The sequence below is a fragment of the Nerophis ophidion genome, linkage group LG06 (genome assembly GCF_033978795.1).
Source record: "Nerophis ophidion isolate RoL-2023_Sa linkage group LG06, RoL_Noph_v1.0, whole genome shotgun sequence".
NCBI lineage: Eukaryota > Metazoa > Chordata > Actinopteri > Syngnathiformes > Syngnathidae > Nerophis > Nerophis ophidion.
The window spans coordinates 64621845-64640171 of NC_084616.1; the positions used below are offsets into that span (position 1 = coordinate 64621845).

Genomic DNA, 18327 nt, shown 5'->3' on the forward strand with positions numbered 1-18327 from the left:
GCGGTGGGAAATGGATGGAAGGATGGATAAAAAACACAATATACACTTACAATTAGTGCACCAACCACAAAAACCTCCCTTTTTCATGACAAAGAAAAAAAATAAAAAAAGGATTCCCCCCGCCCCCCCGACCGCGGGACAAATTATTAAGCGTTGACCGGTCCGCGGATACAAAAAGGTTGGGGACCACTGCTTTGGGGGGCAGGAGAGTTCAGTTCACCCGCCACTGCTTGTCGTGGGGCTTTTATTTTGAAAGCAACAGCCGGAAGTGTGACATGAGTTGTCCTGCCTCTTCTTGACAGCGGTGCTTGGAGCCCGAGAGGGTCAGGGGGAGGAGATGCAAGGGAGTGGAGCGAGAAGACCAGAGGAGGAGAAGCACCGAGTGACCACTTCAGCGGCACCATCCTCGGACAACTAGCCCGCCAATGGTCGTCCACCCTGGAAGCTCACACCGACGACTTCGCCGGAACGCCTCGTCCGCTGCGGTCGTGTCGGCCGGCGGGATGAGGAGATGATCACGGTGAGTCCGCCGCTCGTCTCTCTCCTCAAGGGGCGGACGGGCCGACATATTTGATACATGTCGTCCTGTCACGCGTCCCACATGATGTTGTTCTCCGTCCAAGTGGACCGAATGACAGAGCTGGCCTCTCTTGCTTGAGGCCGCCATTCTGCTGCTGCTGCTGTTTGGTGGCAGAGGAGACACGACCAGTGCATGTCTTCCACTGGAGGCTATAACAACAACAACACACACATACACACACACACACACACACACACACACTGGCCATATGTGTATATACTACAAATACATACACACACAGGCTGTACATACACATACCTATGTGTGTGTATGTGCTCATATGTTGGGGCTGCACCACCATTGATGACAGTTAACCAGGGATACAATATTGTATGCTTGTTAATAACACATATGTCCTTCCCGGTGCAGCTTTAATCATGACTGAATTGCATCACCTGAATGATGCTGAGGAATGCATATAGCCATGTCAATAAATGGCGGCCAGGATGCTAATCAATTGGAATATAGGAGAAGGTGTACTGTTGTGTGCATTGGACTATGGTAGTCACATAGGCCAGGCTGTTAGTGTTACGTAACAAGGAGCCTACGCTGTTTGATTGCGGTCCCACACACACACACACACGCACGCACACACACACACACACACACACACACACACACACACACACACACACACACACACACACACACACACACACACACACACACACACGCACGCACGCATGGCCTGCGCGGTGTCCTCTCCTCCTTACACAGCATCCGCATTTTAGTACAACATAAGTGCAACCTGCATTTGTCCTGCAGCATGCCTGATTCTTTTTGCATCCTGGATGACATCTGAGGTGGCTTGATAAATGACTTTGTTTTTGCCGGGGCTTTTAGCGCCAATGTAGCGGCTGTCCGGTTAAAATGGCCACTGTAGGAATAGACACACACATACACACACGCACGCACGCCCGGCCTCCTCCTCCTCCACGGCACACACCGAGCCCGCCCAGAGTTGGTCCACGCCGGTCGACCTTGTGCAAGGGAGAGGAGAGGAGGGACAAGGCTGTGAAGGTGGTAGGAAGGAGATGTGTTTGTGTGTATGTGTAAAAGGGGGGTGGAGGGGTGTCTCCTTGAATCTGGTCGATCTGCTTACAGTAGGACTGTGGTTCTTAACCTGGGTTCGGTGAGTCGGCCTCAGGGGTTCGACGGAGCCTCCGCCACGGAAGTATAGACACATCCGAAGTATCGTGTGAATAAAAACTTCTCCCTGTCGGCGTATTATGGATACCCCCAAACAATGTTCCATCTAATTTTCAATCTGATTTGCAGGTTTTTTGATTGATTGAAACTTTTACTAGCAGATTGCAAAGGAAGACAATACATTATATGAAACAGTACAGTTTACACAGTGCAGTACATATTCTGTACAATTGACCACTAAATGGTAACACCCAAATAGGTTTTTCAACTTGTTTAAGTCGGGGTCCACATTAATCAATTCATGGTAATGTGTGTACGGTGTGTAATTTGTTGTGAAATCAGGCACCGTGTTGGTTTTGTTCTGTGAACAAGGTGATGTTCATGCACGGTTCATTTTGTGCACCAATAAGAAAAACATAAGTTTTTCTTGAATTTGAAATAAAAAAAGCATTTTATTTTTCACTAAAGAAGGGTTCGGTGAATGCGCATATGAAACTGGTGGGGTTCGGTACCTCCAACAAGGTTAAGAACCACTGCAGTAGGAGGAGGAGGAGCAAGAGGGGGTCTTGGACCAGAGAAGGTGCAGGCAGCCAAGATAGAGAAGGAAAATGCTATTTTTGCTTCATCAACACAGTTAGCTTCCCCGGTGAGGCGGCGGGAGGTCTGCATGCCTGGTAGCATCATCTGGAATCAGGTGCTGAGACAGGTTTTAAAAAAAAAAAATTTTATATGCCGACACACTTTAGGAAGAGGTCTTGAAGATGGCGGGCACAGATGGGCTAGATTAGGGGTCGGCAACCCGCGGCTCCGGAGCCGCATGCGGCTCTTTGGTCGCTCTGATGTGGCTCAGCTGAATAACCGACGCACGGGGGTGTATAATGTAGCCAGGAATAGTTAGGGATGCATGGGATTTTGGGTATTTGTACTGTTGTGTTAATACAATGTGTAACTGGGTTGGTAAGCTGTTTGTGCATGTTTTAGAGGGCGTTAAAGGCAGCGCTTTCATGGCACTCTCTTAATATTGTTGTTTGGATGAATATCATCAGATATTAGTTATTAGTACAGTGGTTCTTAACCTTGTTGGAGGTACCGAACCCCACCAGTTTCATATGCGCATTCACCGAACCCTTCCTTAATGAAAAATAAAATGTTTTTTTATTTCAAATTCAAGAAAAAGGTATGTTTTTTTTTATTGGTGAATAAAATGAACCGTGAATGAACATCACCTTGTTCACAAAACAAAACCAACATGGTGCATGATTTCACAACAAATTACACACCTTACTCATATTACCATGAATTGATTAACGTGGACCCCGACTTAAACAAGTTGAAAAACCTATTTGGGTGTTACCATTTAGTGGTCAATTGTACAGAATATGTACTGTACTGTGTAAACTGTACTGTTTCATATAATGTATTCTCTTCCTTTGCAATCTGCTAGTAAAAGTTTCAATCAATCAATCAAAAAACCTGCAAATCAGATGGAAAATTAGATGGAACATTTTTTGGGGGTATCCATAATACGCCGATAGGGAGAAGTTTTTATTTACACGATAATTCGTATGTGTCTATACTTCCGTGGCGGAGGCTCCGTCGTACCCCTGAGGCCGACTCACCGAACCCCTAGGGTTCGATCGAACCCAGGTTAAGAACCACTGTATTAGTATATTGAAAGTGTTCTTGTATCATTTTGCTCTGTTTTTCATTTGTAGCTGCTTATTGTAAAATGTAACACAGGTTACACTATACCAGGGGTCGGCAACCCAAAATGTTGAAAGAGACCACAAATTGTACCCCAAATACAAAAAAGTAATCTGTCTGGAGCCGCAGAAAATTAAAATACTCATGCAATCCCCGCGACCCTGAAAGGGACAAGCGGTACAAAATCGATGGATGGATATAAGTGTTATACTGAAGGCTGATAGTAGTCTAATTAGCTACATTAGACTACTATCAAAATAACTGTGTTGCAGGTCGATGCAAATCTTCGTTGACAGAAATGCTGAAATATGATATATTTTCTACACATTTTTACAACATTGGAAGACATGAGTAAAATGTCTCAGAGGGTGAGTTAACTCCTGGAAATGACTGTCTTAGAATGGCCAAAGGTATTAATGTGTGTGTCCAACGACAGGCTGTCTTCTTCTACTGGATTTATTACAATCTTTGCAAAATGGGTAACGTTTGCTGTGGTCTGGAACAACATGGCATACAAACAAATATCGGACATGCAGCCAATATTACATACAGATAATGTGTCATGAACCATGGAAAACAAATGAAATACACGGAGGAAATAAGTAAAGGAATTTAAATATACCTACAAACGAGGCATAATGATGCAATGAGTACATACACCTAGCCTAAATAGCATGTCAGCATCGATTAGCTTGCAGTGACCAAAATATGCCTGACCCACCTCCAAAGACATGCACCTGGGGATAGGTTGATTGGCAACACTAAATTGGCCCTAGTGTGTGAATGTGAGTGTGAATGTAGTTTATCTGTGTTGGCCCTGCGTTAAGGTGGCGACTTGTCCAGGGTGTACGCCGCCATCCGCCCGAATGCAGCTCAGATAGGCTCCTGCCACACGCCGCGACTCCAAAAGGGACAAGCGGTAGAAAATGGATGGATAGCACTCAACAAGTCAATAACATCAACAAAGCTTTTGATTGATTGATTGATACTTTTATTAGTAGATTGCACAGTACAGTACATATTCCGTACAATTGACCACTAAATGGTAACACCCGAATAAGTTTTTCAACTTGTTTAAGTCGGGGTCCACGTTAATCAATTCCTTTGTGGATTCTAGCACAGCATAAAAAGTTTGGTGTACAAAACGAGACAAAGAAGGAGTGGCATAAAACACGTCTTTCTGTGGCAGCGTTGGAGAAACTTATACATGTAAATTATTATTATATGTATATTAGAGGTGTCGACATTAACTCGTTTACGTATGTGATTATTAAAAAATATATATCGCTTGACTATAAATGAATGAAGATGAATCACAATGTTTGTTTTAACCGCCGGAAGGCATACACGTTGGACAGGCAGTGATCACGTCACATGCCAATGTGATGATTGTTAGAGCGATGTGCTCTGCACCTTTAAAACAAACTCTGACAGAACTTTAGATAAAACTGAGGTGATTAGTCTTGCAGCGACAAACGTTTTTTATCATCGGGTCACATCATGTTTCAAATAACATCTTATAGCAAAACATGAACGTGAGAATGTTGTTGCTAACATGAATGCTACCTGGACAGCAAACAGAACACAACCAACTATGCTGGCTGAGTTTATCTGCATTTACAACAGATAAACCAAACAACGTATTTTCGTAACGGACAGCCACCACACAAAGGACATCTGTGAAAACCAAGTGCTGCAAGATGTCGTTATTATTGCCAAGTAACGTTGTTCAAACTAGTTTGTATAAAAAATAGCTCAGTGCTGTCACCTGAAAAAGTAAATAAGCTCGTTTGTGTAACTGAGGGTTTGTAATTAGATGAAGTCCTGCAGAAGGGACTGACATTAACAAAGGAATCGAGAGGCACATTCTTTGTTGACAACTGCGGCAACAAAATAAAAAATGTCTTACATTTGTTCAAACAACTGGTCAAACTAAGGAAGAGTAAATGTTGATGTAAAAGGTGCACTATTTAATGTTGTTTATGCACATCTTTATTACATTATCTATTGAAATACTGTACACCTGTAAATAGTTTGCTATGTTATTGTAGAAACTTTCAAAATGTGCACTTATTTCTTACCATACTTACTGTCACCAAGTTTTGAGCAAATTAATGACTTGCAGTTCAAGGAAAACATTTGAATTTTTTTTTATGTGTATACTGTACATATTTATACCTGTATGTATATATACAAACCCCGTTTTCATATGAGTTGGGAAATTGTGTTAGATGTAAATATAAACGGAATACAATGATTTGCAATTCTTTTTCAACCCATATTCAATTGAAAGCACTACAAAAACAATATATTTAATGTTCAAACTCATAAACTTTATTTATTTTTTTGCTAATAATAATTAACTTAGAATTTCATGGCTGCAACACGGGCCAAAGTAGTTGGGAAAGGGCATGTTCACCACTGTGTTACATCGCCTTTTCTTTTACCAACACTCAATAAACGTTTGGGAACTGAGGAAACTAATTGTTGAAGCTTTGAAAGTGGAATTCTTACCCATTCTTGTTTTATGTAGAGCTTCAGTCGTTCAACAGTCCGGGGACTCTGTTGTCTTATTTTACACTTCATAATGTGCAACACATTTTCAATGGGAGACAGGTCTGGACTGCAGGCGGGCCAGGAAAGTATCCGCACTCTTTTTTTATGAAGCCATGCTGTTGTAACACGTGCTGAATGTGGCTTGGCATTTTCTTGCTAAAATAAGCATGGGCGTCCATGGAAAAGACGCCGCTTAGATGGCAGCATATGTTGTTCCAAAACCTGTATGTACCTTTCAGCATTAATGGTGCCTTCACAGATGTGAAAGTTACCCATTCTTTGGGCACTAATGCACCCCCATACCATCACAGAATGATACTGGCTTTTGAACTTTGCATCGATAACAGTCTGGATGGTTCGCTTCCCCTTTGGTCTGGACGACACAATGTAGAATATTTCCAAAAACAATTTGAAATGTGGACTCGTAAGACCACAGAACACTTTTCCACTTTGCATCAGTCCATCTTAGAAGATCTCGGCCCCAGAGAAGCCAGCGGCGTTTCTGGATGTTGTTGATAAATGGCTTTCGCTTTGCATAGCAGAGCTTTAACTTGCATTTACAGATGTAGCGACGGACTGTATTTAGTGGCAGTGGTTTTCTGAAGTGTTCCTGAGCCCATGTGGTGATATCCTTTAGAGATTGATGTCGGTTTTTGATACAGTGCTGTCTGAGGGATCGAAGGTCACGGTCATTCAATGTTGGGTTCCGGCCATGCCGTTTACGTGGAGTAATTTCTCCAGATTCTCTGAACTTTTGGACTATATTATGGACCGTAGATGTTGAAATCCATAAGTGTCTTGCAATTGCACTTTGAGAAACGTTGTTCTTAAACTGTTTGACTATTTGCTCACGCAGTTGTGGACATAGGCGTGTACCTCGCCCCATCCTTTCTTGTGAAAGACTGAGCATTTTTTGGGAAGCTGTTTTTATACCCAATCATGGCACCCACCTGTTCCCAATTAGCCTGCACACCTGTGGGATGTTCCGAATAAGTGTTTGATGAGCATTCCTCAACTTTATCAGTATTTATTGGCACCTTTCCCAACTTCTTTGGCACGTGTTGCTGGCATCAAATACTAAAGTTAATGATTATTTGCAAAAAAAAAAATATTTATCAGTTTGAACATCAAATATGTTGTGTTTGTAGCATATTCAACTGAATATGGGTTGAAAATGATTTGCAAATCATTGTATTCCGTTTATATTAATATATTTCAGTGGCGGTCCGTGCGTTTCCCACCTAGGCCTTCAGTGATGTACCTCTCAAAATACCATCATTGATGTCACCACATGGCCATTGCTGGAGAAATACTATACAGAAACACATTTACTGTGCATTGACCACATCAACAGTTTACCAAGTGTTTTTTTTCTGGCCCATTTAAAAATCAATAAACCCACTTATCTTATGTGGTACTGTCAAAATTAAAATTGCAAAACACATTAAACGTGAAAAAATAAAGAAATAAAATATATGAACTCACAACTTGTCGAACCCACTCAACGCCGTATAGACCAGTGGTGCCGCTCGTTGTGTGGCGGTCATTTTTCCATGTCATTGCAGACGTGATCTCTTGTACTAAGTATTGCGACATGCTAATTTAGCAGCTACAAAAAATAACTAACTTGTCAGCACAGATTTCTTGTAAAGAATTAAAAAAACATTTTGAACTGGGGAGTTGGGATTAGGGTTGGGCGATATATCGATATACTGAATATATTTTGGGTTTGTCTCTGTGCGATATAGAAAATGACTATAACGTGATATTTGAGTATACATTCTTACACAGTTGCTTTTAGCTGCGGGCATTACACTGCATGCGTTTCCCAGTCTGTCTTGTCTCTCCTTCTTACAGAGACTTAAAACAAGCGCACCTTCCTACATACGTCACATGTGCAACGTCACACACTCCTGCGGAGCAGAGAAGTAGCGACATGGTAACGTTAGCTGTGATGCTAGTGGTGCTGTGCAGGTGGTAATACGAGAGAGAGAAGGTGCCAATCTGGTAACAAATGAAAGAATCATTGATTCCCAAGAAAAACAGCACGGCTTTGGTTTGCCTTCAAGCGGGAAGATGTTAAACAATCATGCGGCAAAAGCGTTGCTAAAAAAAGTAGCACTAGTGCTAATGTAACATAATTTAAAAAGTTACCTACTACCTGCTTACTCCGCATGTCAATATCTCCGGTGCCACACCAACAAAATGCCGAAGCAACTATTTCCATATCAACACCGTATGAAAAAAATAGTCAACAACAGAAGGAGATAACGTCCGCAGGAACCTACCACATAGTGAAGTACATCCACTATTTGATTTTCTATTATGCAGCCCATTTTTATTTCACAGTTATTGAAATATCTTGTTTGACATCATGCACAAAAGTTCACTTCATTTGTTTAAACTATTCTAGTGGTGTTCTGTACAAAAAGTGCACTTTAATTTAGTGTTGTTTTGAAATGTCACTTAGTGACATCATGCACAAAAGTGCACTCATAGCTTGTTTTAAAATGTCTCTGCCAATCTTGCACTTTCTGTTTTGGAAATGACATGAACGTTTGTGCCACTGCTTAATAACTGTTTAATAAAAACAGTTTTGGTAAATTGACTTAGTTGTGATTTTCCTCTCTACATGAAAGTTTAAAATAAGCATAAATTAATGAAGTATGAACAAGAATGTTTTAATGTAGACACACAGAATCATTATACTGCTGTCACCACCTGCTGCCATCTTGTGGTTAGTAAGCTCAGTTTCCCTTGTTGGTGCAGCAGACCTGTCTCTTACGTTTGGTCTTCCTCAGAGTTCCTGTGTTTCCTGTGGGCGGAGCTGCAAGACGTGCACAGCTGTATCTAGTTTCACCAGCACTATTTTAGCAGCACCTGGCCAGCTGGATGGCACTCGGCTATTCCACTCCTTGACTGTTTGGATGAAGACTCCTAGACTCCTTGTATTTTTGCCTCATACCTGCTTGACTATTCCCTGTGCCATCCAGCGTGGTATGTACCTCGTAGTTTGCACGTATTGATACTTCGACCCTAGTTTTAGTTAGTTTGTAGTTTAGCTTTAGTTCTTTTTATCACGGTGCCTTTTTGTGTTATCCTTTTTCGCACCGTCGCTTTTGGTTACATTCAAGTTTCGGGTTATTGTTGTATTTACTTTCCTTTTTGTGAAGTAAAGAACAATTTACTCTCAATTCCATCTGCATCCTTGGGTTCCTCTGTTCCACTGCTAATTGAACTGTGACAACTGCTGTGATTATATGCATCAAGTTCATTCAAGGCTCAGGCAAAATATCCAGATATATATTCTTTATCGTGACATGGCCTAAAAATATCGAGAGATTATTAAAAGACCCGAGGGTCCCTGGTTCAATTCCCACCTAGTACTAACCTCGTCACGTCCGTTGTGTCCTGAGCAAGACACTTCACCCTTGCTACTGATGGGTGCTGGTTGGCGCCTTGCATGGCAGCTCCCTCCGTCAGTGTGTGAATGTGTGTGTGAATGGGTAAATGTGGAAGTAATGTCAAAGCGTTTTGAGTACCTTGAAGGTAGAAAAGCGCTATACAAGTACAACCCATTTATCATTTATTACGCCCAGCCCAATTTGGGACCCATTGAATTTCCCAGAGACCCACTCAACTTCCCACAGGTGGGTTCCAGGGTACTCACTACCCTGAAAACGTATTCACATCACTGTCTATATACAATATATAGTCACATTTAAGTCATTTATTTCATGATTTTCTTAAGTTTGTTTTCACACAAAAAAAAACACATTTTTAAAGTGTGGCGGCTTTTATTCTGTTGTGGCGATGTGCCACAATCAGTTGCATGTAGGGGGGAACGCTAACCGGTATTCAACAGATGGACGAGGTGTCACGATCCGCCTCCCGGACCTGACATATTTTTAGTTCTTGAGTCCTTTTGTGTGTTTTGATTATTTTTGGACTCTTCCGATCCCTTTGTTTGAGCACTTCCTTGTTTGTTCAGTTACCATGGTTCCTCATTTGTTTCACCTGCCATGCCCTTCACGCACACCTGTGGTAATTGTTTGTTTCTGTATTCAAACCTGCCTCCTCCCTTTGTTCGGTCTTGGTTCGTGGTTTGCTACAGGCAACTTTCACGTTTGGTTTCTCTAAGTCCTTGTTTGTTTGCTAAGTTACGTCTTAGCTTCCGTGCCCTCAGCACGTGCTACTTTGGACACTTTAAACTTGATGCTAGTTTAGCATTAGCTTCTCGTGCGCTCCGGCAAGCCTTTACTTTGCTTTTGTACCAGTGTTATTTTACCTTTTTGTATATTAAACCAGCTCCTACCTGCAATCCTGCTTGTCTGGTCCCACTGCATCTTGGGGTGACACCTGCGCGCATCACTATGCGTTCCAAATGTGACAGTACGGACCAAGACCGAACAAAGGGAGGAGGCAGGTTTAAATAGGACGGCGTGGCGCAGTGGGGAGAGTGGCCGTGCGCAACCCGAGCGTCCCTGGTTCAATTCCCACCTAGTACCAACCTCGTCACGTCCGTTGTGTCCTGAGCAAGACACTTCACCCTTGCTCCTGATGGGTTCTGGTTGGCGCCTTGCATGGCAGCTCCCTCCATCAGTGTGTGAATGTGTGTGTGAATGGGTAAATGTGGAAGTAGTGTCAAAGCGCTTTGAGTACCTTGAAGGTAGAAAAGCGCTATACAAGTACAACCCATTTATTTAACCCATTTAAATACAGAAACAAAAAATTACCACAGGTGTGCGTAAAAGGCATGGCATGTTGAACAAGTGAGGAACCATGGTAACTGAACAAACAAGGAAGTGCTCAAACAAAGGGATCGGAAGAGTCCAAAAATAATCAAAACACACAAAAGGACTCAAGAACTAAAACTATGTCAGATCCGGGAGGCGGATCGTGACAAGAGGATCCGAATCCGGCTCTTGAATGACACCATATCGACCCCCAAGTTCAATTTTAAACTTTGGAGACAAACATATTGCGGCAACAACATAGTTTTCCTGTTGTATAGGGGAGCTTGGACCACTCTGAATTGAAATTGAAATATTTATTTCAAACCTGCACAGTACAACTAAACACAGTTTTTTTTTTTTTTTTTTACATTTTGGCAGAGGTATTTATGCAAGGCTTGAAAAGGGGTTGGATGAAGCAGATGCTTATAATATCCTAACCCCTCTCACTCATTCCACATTTAACATAAACAATATAATACAAGAACAATACTCTATAAACAAAAACAAGAAAAACTCCTGTACACTAACAATACAATAGTACCACCTTTACTATGAGACAAAACACACACACACACACACACACACACACACACACACACACACACACGGGCCAACACACTCTCTGACCATACACCTCTCTCCCATCGCTCTGTGCTGAAGGCATCACTCTCTTTCCATGGCTTCTTCAGTACATTTTTTTTTAAACAGTGTTTTAAATTTAATCATGCTAGAATATGTTTTTAAAGTTGTTCTACATTTAGGCAAATATAATTTGTTGTTTCCTCTTAAACTGTAACTATGATGATCATCTCTATCATGGAATATGTTCTATATTTTGGATGGTAGAGAGTTTTGGGAGGCCCTAAACATAATTTAAGCACTTTTATAGTTGATGACATCGTTCAGTTTAAGTTGCTTTAAGTCCATAAATGGTGGATTTGACTGATGTCTGTAGTGAACATTGGACACAATCCTAATGGCCTTTTTCTGCAGAGTGACTAAAGGCTATAGATGTGATTTATAACAATTTCCCCAGACTTCAACACAATAGTTTAAATATGACATAATAAATGAATAATACAATAACAGCCAAGCATTGGTGTTCAATAAATGACATGATCTCCTCTTCAGTCCAACACATTTAGCAACTTTTGTCTTAGGGTAACCTATAGGAGGCTTCCATGAGATATTTTCATCTATTACCACTCCTAAGATAGAATTTTGTTGATCATGTTCTATTAGTGTATCATCAATAACAATCCTGACCGGTATATTACTTTTGCTATTGCTAAAGAGCATTATTGTGGTCTTCTTTAAATTCAGGGACAATTTGTTTGTATTAAACCAAGTTTTTAACTTTATCATCTCCTCAGTTACAGAAGTCAGAAGTTGCTTCACGTCATCACCTGGACATGTGATTGTTGTATCATCAGCAAAGAGGATGAATTTCAGCAGTGTTGATACTTGACATATTTCGTTGATATATACTATGAATAGTGTTGGTCCCAGTATCGACCCCTGGGTGACTCCACAGGTTTTGTTCATGAGTGTAGATTGATGTTGGTCCATCTGAACAATCTGCTGTCTCTCATTTAAGTATCTCTCCAGCCATTTCCTTGCCAATCCCCTTATCCCATAGTTTTCCAGTTTATTTACCAAAATCTGGTGGTCAATGGTATCAAAAGCCTTATGAAGGTCAATAAAAATTCCTATAACAAATTTCTTGTTCTCCATACCATTAGTAATGTTCTCTATTAAATCAATTAGAGCTAATGAAGTTGACCTATTTTGTTGGAACCCATATTGACAATAGGAAAATAATTTGTGCTTTTCAATGAAGCCACGAAGTATATAATCAAATAATTTTTTCCAATATTTTTGAAAACTGTGGCAGGAGGGAGACGGGCCTGTAATTTGTAAAATGGTGTTTGCCTCCAGATGTGTAGATGGGGATGACTTTTTAGAGTTTCATTTGTGAAGGAAATTTTCCAAGTCGAAAAGATAAATTGCAGATGTGTGTGAATGGTTTGATGATTTCTTCCGCTACGTTCTGGACCGTCCTCATGTCGAGGTCATAGATGTCACGTGATGTTTTGTTCTTGCCTGCTTTTTGTTCTTGAATAACCTCTAAGACTCCCTTTTCGACAGTTGGAGTAAGGAACATCGAATAGGATTTTTTTCAATAAATTCCATTGGCTGTTCATCATTAATTGGGATTTTTTTTGCCAGCTTAGGCTCAATATTAACAAAATACATATTGAAGCCGTCAGCAATCATGTTCTTGTCACTTATGATTTGGTCGTTCTCAACAAAAAAACAGGGATGTGATGGTAAACGGTAATAATAATAACCGATGTAAAACTCAAAGTAAATTGTACCAAATCAAATGTCTACTGTACTGGTACTACATAATATATAAAATAAAACTAATAGCGAAGGTAAAAGTCCAGCCCCCTGGAGCTTTCTCTGTACGGGCCTCATGTATGAAAGGGGAACTGCACTTTTTTGGGAATTTTGCCTCTCATTTACTATCCTTATGAGAGACAAGAAAACAAAAGTTTTTTTTTGTTGGTTTTTTTCATTCTAACATAAAGAAATCGGCAAATTTTTGGTGGCAAAGCTGCTAATGGGGGCAATCCATTCTACCTCTAAATCATTTTAAAATGCATTTAAAAAAAAGTCAACAGTACTTCATTTATGTTCCGCAACCTGTATAATAACCAAGCCATTCTAATGTAAGAGCAAACACTAAGGAACTCTTTTTTAGCGTACTAATACATCTTCGAGCTACGGTATTAGCGGTAAAAGCTATCTACCGATAGAGTTAAGCTAGTTAATAATACACAACACTGCGATGAAACACCAATTTGTACTAACTGAAAATGATGACCATTTCCATATGAGTTGGGAAATTGTGTTAGATGTAAATATAAACGGAATACAATGATTTGCAAATCCTTTTCAATCCATATTCAGTTGAATGCACTACTAAGACAAGATATTTGATGTTCAAACTCATAAACTTTTTTTTTTGCAAATAATAATTAACTTCGAATTTCATGGCTACAACACGTGCCAAAGTAGTTGGGAAAGGGCATGTTCACCACTGTGTTACATCATGTTTTCTTTTTAACAACACTCAATAAACGTTTGGGAACTGAGGAAAGTAAATTGTTGAAGCCTTTGAAAGTGGAATTCTTTCCTATTCTTGTTTTATGTAGAGCTTCAGTCGTTCAACAGTCCGGGGTCTCCGCTGTCGTATTTTACGCTTAATATTGCGCCACACATTTTCGATGGGAGACAGGTGTGGACTGCAGAAGGGCCAGGAAAGTACCGCACTCTTTTTTTACCAAACCAGGCTGTTGTAACACTTGTCTTGCTGATATAAGCAGGGGCATCCATGATAACGTTGCTTGGATGACAACATATGTTGCTCCAAAACCTTAATGGACCTTTCAGCATTAATGGTGCCTTCACAGATGTGTAAGTTATCCATGCCTTGGGCACTAATACACCCCCATACCATTACAGATGCTGGCTTTTGAACTTTGCGCCTATAACAATCCAAATGGTTATTTTCCTCTTTGTTGTGGAGGACACCACGTCCTCTGTTTCCAAATATAATGTGGACTCGTCAGACCACAGAACACTTTTCCACTTTGCATCAGTCCACCTTAGGTGAGCTCGGGCCCAGCCAAGCCGGCGGCGTTTCAGGATATTGTTAATAAATTGGTTTGGCTTTACATAGTAGAGTTTTAACTTGCACTTACAGATGTAGCGACCAACTGTAGTTACTGACAACGGTTTTATGAAGTGTTCCTGAGCCCATGTGGTGATATCCTTTACACACTGATGTCGGTTTTTGATGCAGTACCGTCTGAGGGATCAAAAGTCCGTAATATCATCGCTTACGTGCAGTGATTTCTCCAGATTCTCTGAACTTTTTGATGATTTTACGGACCGAAGATGGTAAAATCCCAAAATTCCTTGCAATAACTCGTTGAGAAATGTTGTTCTAAAACTCTTCCACAATTTGCTCACAAAGTGGTGACCCTCACCCCATCCTTGTTTGTGAATTACTTAGCATTTCCTGGAAGCTGCTCCTATACCCAATCATGGCACCCACCTGTTCCCAATGAGCCTACACATTTGTGGGATGTTCCATGTAAGTATTTGATGAGCATTCCTCAACTTTATCAGTATTTACTGCCAGATTCCCAACTTCTTTGTCATGTGTTGCTGGCATCAAATTCTAAAGTTAATGATTATTTGCAAAAAAAAAAAAAAATGTTTATCAGTTTGAACATCAAATATGTTGTCTTTGTAGCATATTCAACTGAATATGGGTTGAAAATAATTTGCAAATCATTGTATTCCGTGTATATTTACATGTAACACAATTTCCCAACTCCTATGGAAACGGGGTTTGTACAGCATCATGATCATTAGTACAGTGACTTATTCGATGGACAGTTGTCTGTTTGGTGCAGCTGGCCGGGGATGTTTTCAGTTGATTTGGGTCATTAATCCATATCATCCATCCAAAGTTTCAGATTTCCAGCTTGATCATGTCACACTCTCTCGGCCTTTGCCTGCTCCAACGTTTCAACATCTTCTTTGTGCTCGCCTCGATAAGCAGCAGTTCAGTCTCCGTATATTTGTTTTCAAAAAGATAAGGTTGTGCATCCTCATTTATCCCAAAATATTCGTCTTTGTTGTCTATTACCAAGTCTGCCATGATTAGAAAACACACTGACGTTGGATTCCGGGAGTCGAAACACATTTGTTTTAGGAAGAGGGATGTGGGTTGCTATGGAAACGGTAATAAATGCGCCAAAGAATTAGTTCCGGCTGTGCATATAATGACCAAAATACGGCAAATATTGTACATATTACATATTGTTCTGATCGTGTCTGTTACTACATCATTTATATAGATTTGCATTGTATATCTATAGCGTTGATGGAGGGTTTTAAAGTTGTTTTAGAGGATTTTGAAGGCTACAACGGTGACTCCTATTAATCGCATCTAGCAAGCATTTTTTTTTAACCATTTTTAAAATCTTAAAAAAAAAGACCTGTGTTGTCTCTCATGATTGTGAACGATTGGCAAAATTTCCAAAAATGTGCAGTTCCCCTTTAAGACAAAAGGGAATTTCTTACTAATAAACGGTGAAAATGTACAAAGAAATCAAATGTCATAGAGTGTGCGCGCGTATTTTTCCAAGTACATTTTTTTTTTGTACATCGAAATCAACGTGGAGTTCAGCGCACCACACACCCATTTACAAACCCCGTTTCCATATGAGTTGGGAAATTGTGGTTGGATGTAAATATAAACGGAATACAATGATTTGTAAATCATTTTCAACCCATATTCAGTTGAATATGCTACAAAGACAACATATTTGATGTTCAAACTGATAAACTTTTTTTTTTTGCAAATAATCATTAACTCTAGAATTTGATGCCAGCAACACGTGACAAAGAAGTCGGGAAAGGTGGCAATAAATACTGTTAAAGTTGAGGAATGCTCATCAAACACTTATTTGGAACATCACACAGGTGTGCAGGCTAATTGGGAACAGGTGGGTGCCATGATTGAGTATAAAAACAGCTTCCCAAAAAATGCTCACTCTTTCACAAGAAAGGATGGGGCGAGGTACACCACTTTGTCAACAACTGCGTGAGCAAATTTTCAAACAGTTTAAGAACAACTCTCTCAAAGTGCATTTGCAGGAAATTTAGGGATTTCAACATCTACGGTCCATAATATCATCAAAAGGTTCAGAGAATCTGGAGAAATCACTCCACGTAATCGGCATGGCCGGAAACCAACATTGAATGACCGTGACCTTCGATCCCTCAGACGGCACTGTATCAAAAACAGCCATCAATCTCTAAAGGATATCACCACATGGGCTCAGGAACATTTCAGAAAACTACTGTCACTAAATACAGTTCGTCGCTACATCTATAAGTGCAAGTTAAAGCTCTACTATGCAAAGCGAAAGCCATTCATCAACAACATCCAGAAATGCCGCCGGCTTTGCTGGGCCCGAGATCCTCTAAGATGGACTGATGCATAGTGGAAAAGTGTTCTGTGGTCTGACGAGTCCACATGTCAAATTGTTTTTGGAAATATTCCACATCGTGTCATCCGGACCAAAGGGGAAGTGAACCATCCAGACTGTTATCGACGCAAAGTTCAAAGCCAGCATCTGTGATGGTATGGGGGTGCATTAGTGCCCAAGGCATGGGTAACTTACAAATCTGTGAAGGCACCATTAATGCTGAAAGGTACAAACAGGTTTATGCTGCCATCTAAACGCCGTCTTTTTCATGGACGCGACTGCTTATTTCAGCAAGACAATGCCAAGCCACATTCAGCATGTTTTAAAACAGTGTGGGTTTGTAAAAAAAAGGAGTGCAGGATCTTTCCTGGCCCGCCTGCAGTCCAGACCTGTCTCCCATCGAAAATGTGTGATGCATTATGAAGCGTAAAATTTGACAGCGGCGACCCCGGACTGTTGAACGACTGAAGCTCTACATAAAGCAAACATAGGAAAGAATTCCACTTTCAAAGCTTTAACAATTACTTTCCTCAGTTCCCAAACGTTTATTGAGTGTTGTTTAAAGAAAAGGTGATGTAACACAGTGGTGAACATGCCCTTTCCCAATTACTTTGGCACGTGTTGCAGCCATGGAATTCTAGGTTAATTATTATTTGCAAAAAAAAATAAAGTTTATGAGTTTGAACATCAAATATCTTGTCTTTGTACTGCATTCAATTGAATATGGATTGAAAAAGATTTGCAAATCATTGTATTCTGTTTATATTTATATATGACACAATTTTCCAACTCATATGGAAATGGGGTTTGTACATTATTTCTTAATATCTAATGATAAACGTACTGCATTTTTAAAATGTGTTTTACGCATACACTTTGACATCCAAATCTACTTGTGGTCGCCAGAAGTAATACACTAAGTAGGAATTATTAATTATAAATGGAAAAAAAAAATGTTTGTGACTTTTTGAATATTTTTTCAACATTTAGAAATCCTGCTAGACATGAAATAACACCCACTTATTTACCTTTACAAACAGCAAACTTCAAAGAGCGGTACTCATGAGGCTGCGGACGGCTACATAACTCCCAGTGTATTACATGAGTGATGTTAAAGACCGAAAGGGGGCCACAAACAAAATCTTGTTTAGGGGCACAACCGCAGCACCTGGAAATTGGTTGGAAGTTGGCCTTATTGTAACATCTACCGTGACGTTAAGAAGGATGTAGGTTGGTGATTAACAATCGCTTTATTGCAAAACTTACTACTGTCTTCAGCAACTACAGCAAAGCAAAACAGCTAAAAAAAGAACGGTCTCTTTTTTTCTCCACACGCAACCATCCTCTCGCACTCGTGCCAACATACACATCCGGCAGAGTCTCTGGCGCGTCCATGGCCACAGAAACAGTCGGACATGACAAACTCCAACCCTACACATAATTGACAGTTCACTGCAGTATTAAGCATACAAAACTGTGTGCAAAACGCTGATAATTTTAATTTAAATAATTATTTGGAAGGATTTTG

The 18327-nt window shown here is 40.4% G+C and overlaps 1 protein-coding gene across 1 annotated transcript in view; it reads left to right on the forward strand.

The window, feature by feature from the left end:
• The first annotated feature begins 290 nt into the window (after positions 1-290).
• Positions 291-18327, forward strand: part of LOC133555104 (adenylate cyclase type 6-like) — a 172398-nt gene continuing 154361 nt past the window's right edge. Inside the window, exon 1 of the mRNA XM_061904589.1 lies at positions 291-520. The gene's annotated coding sequence lies outside the window, so the exon portion shown is untranslated. The remainder of the gene's footprint in view (positions 521-18327) is intronic.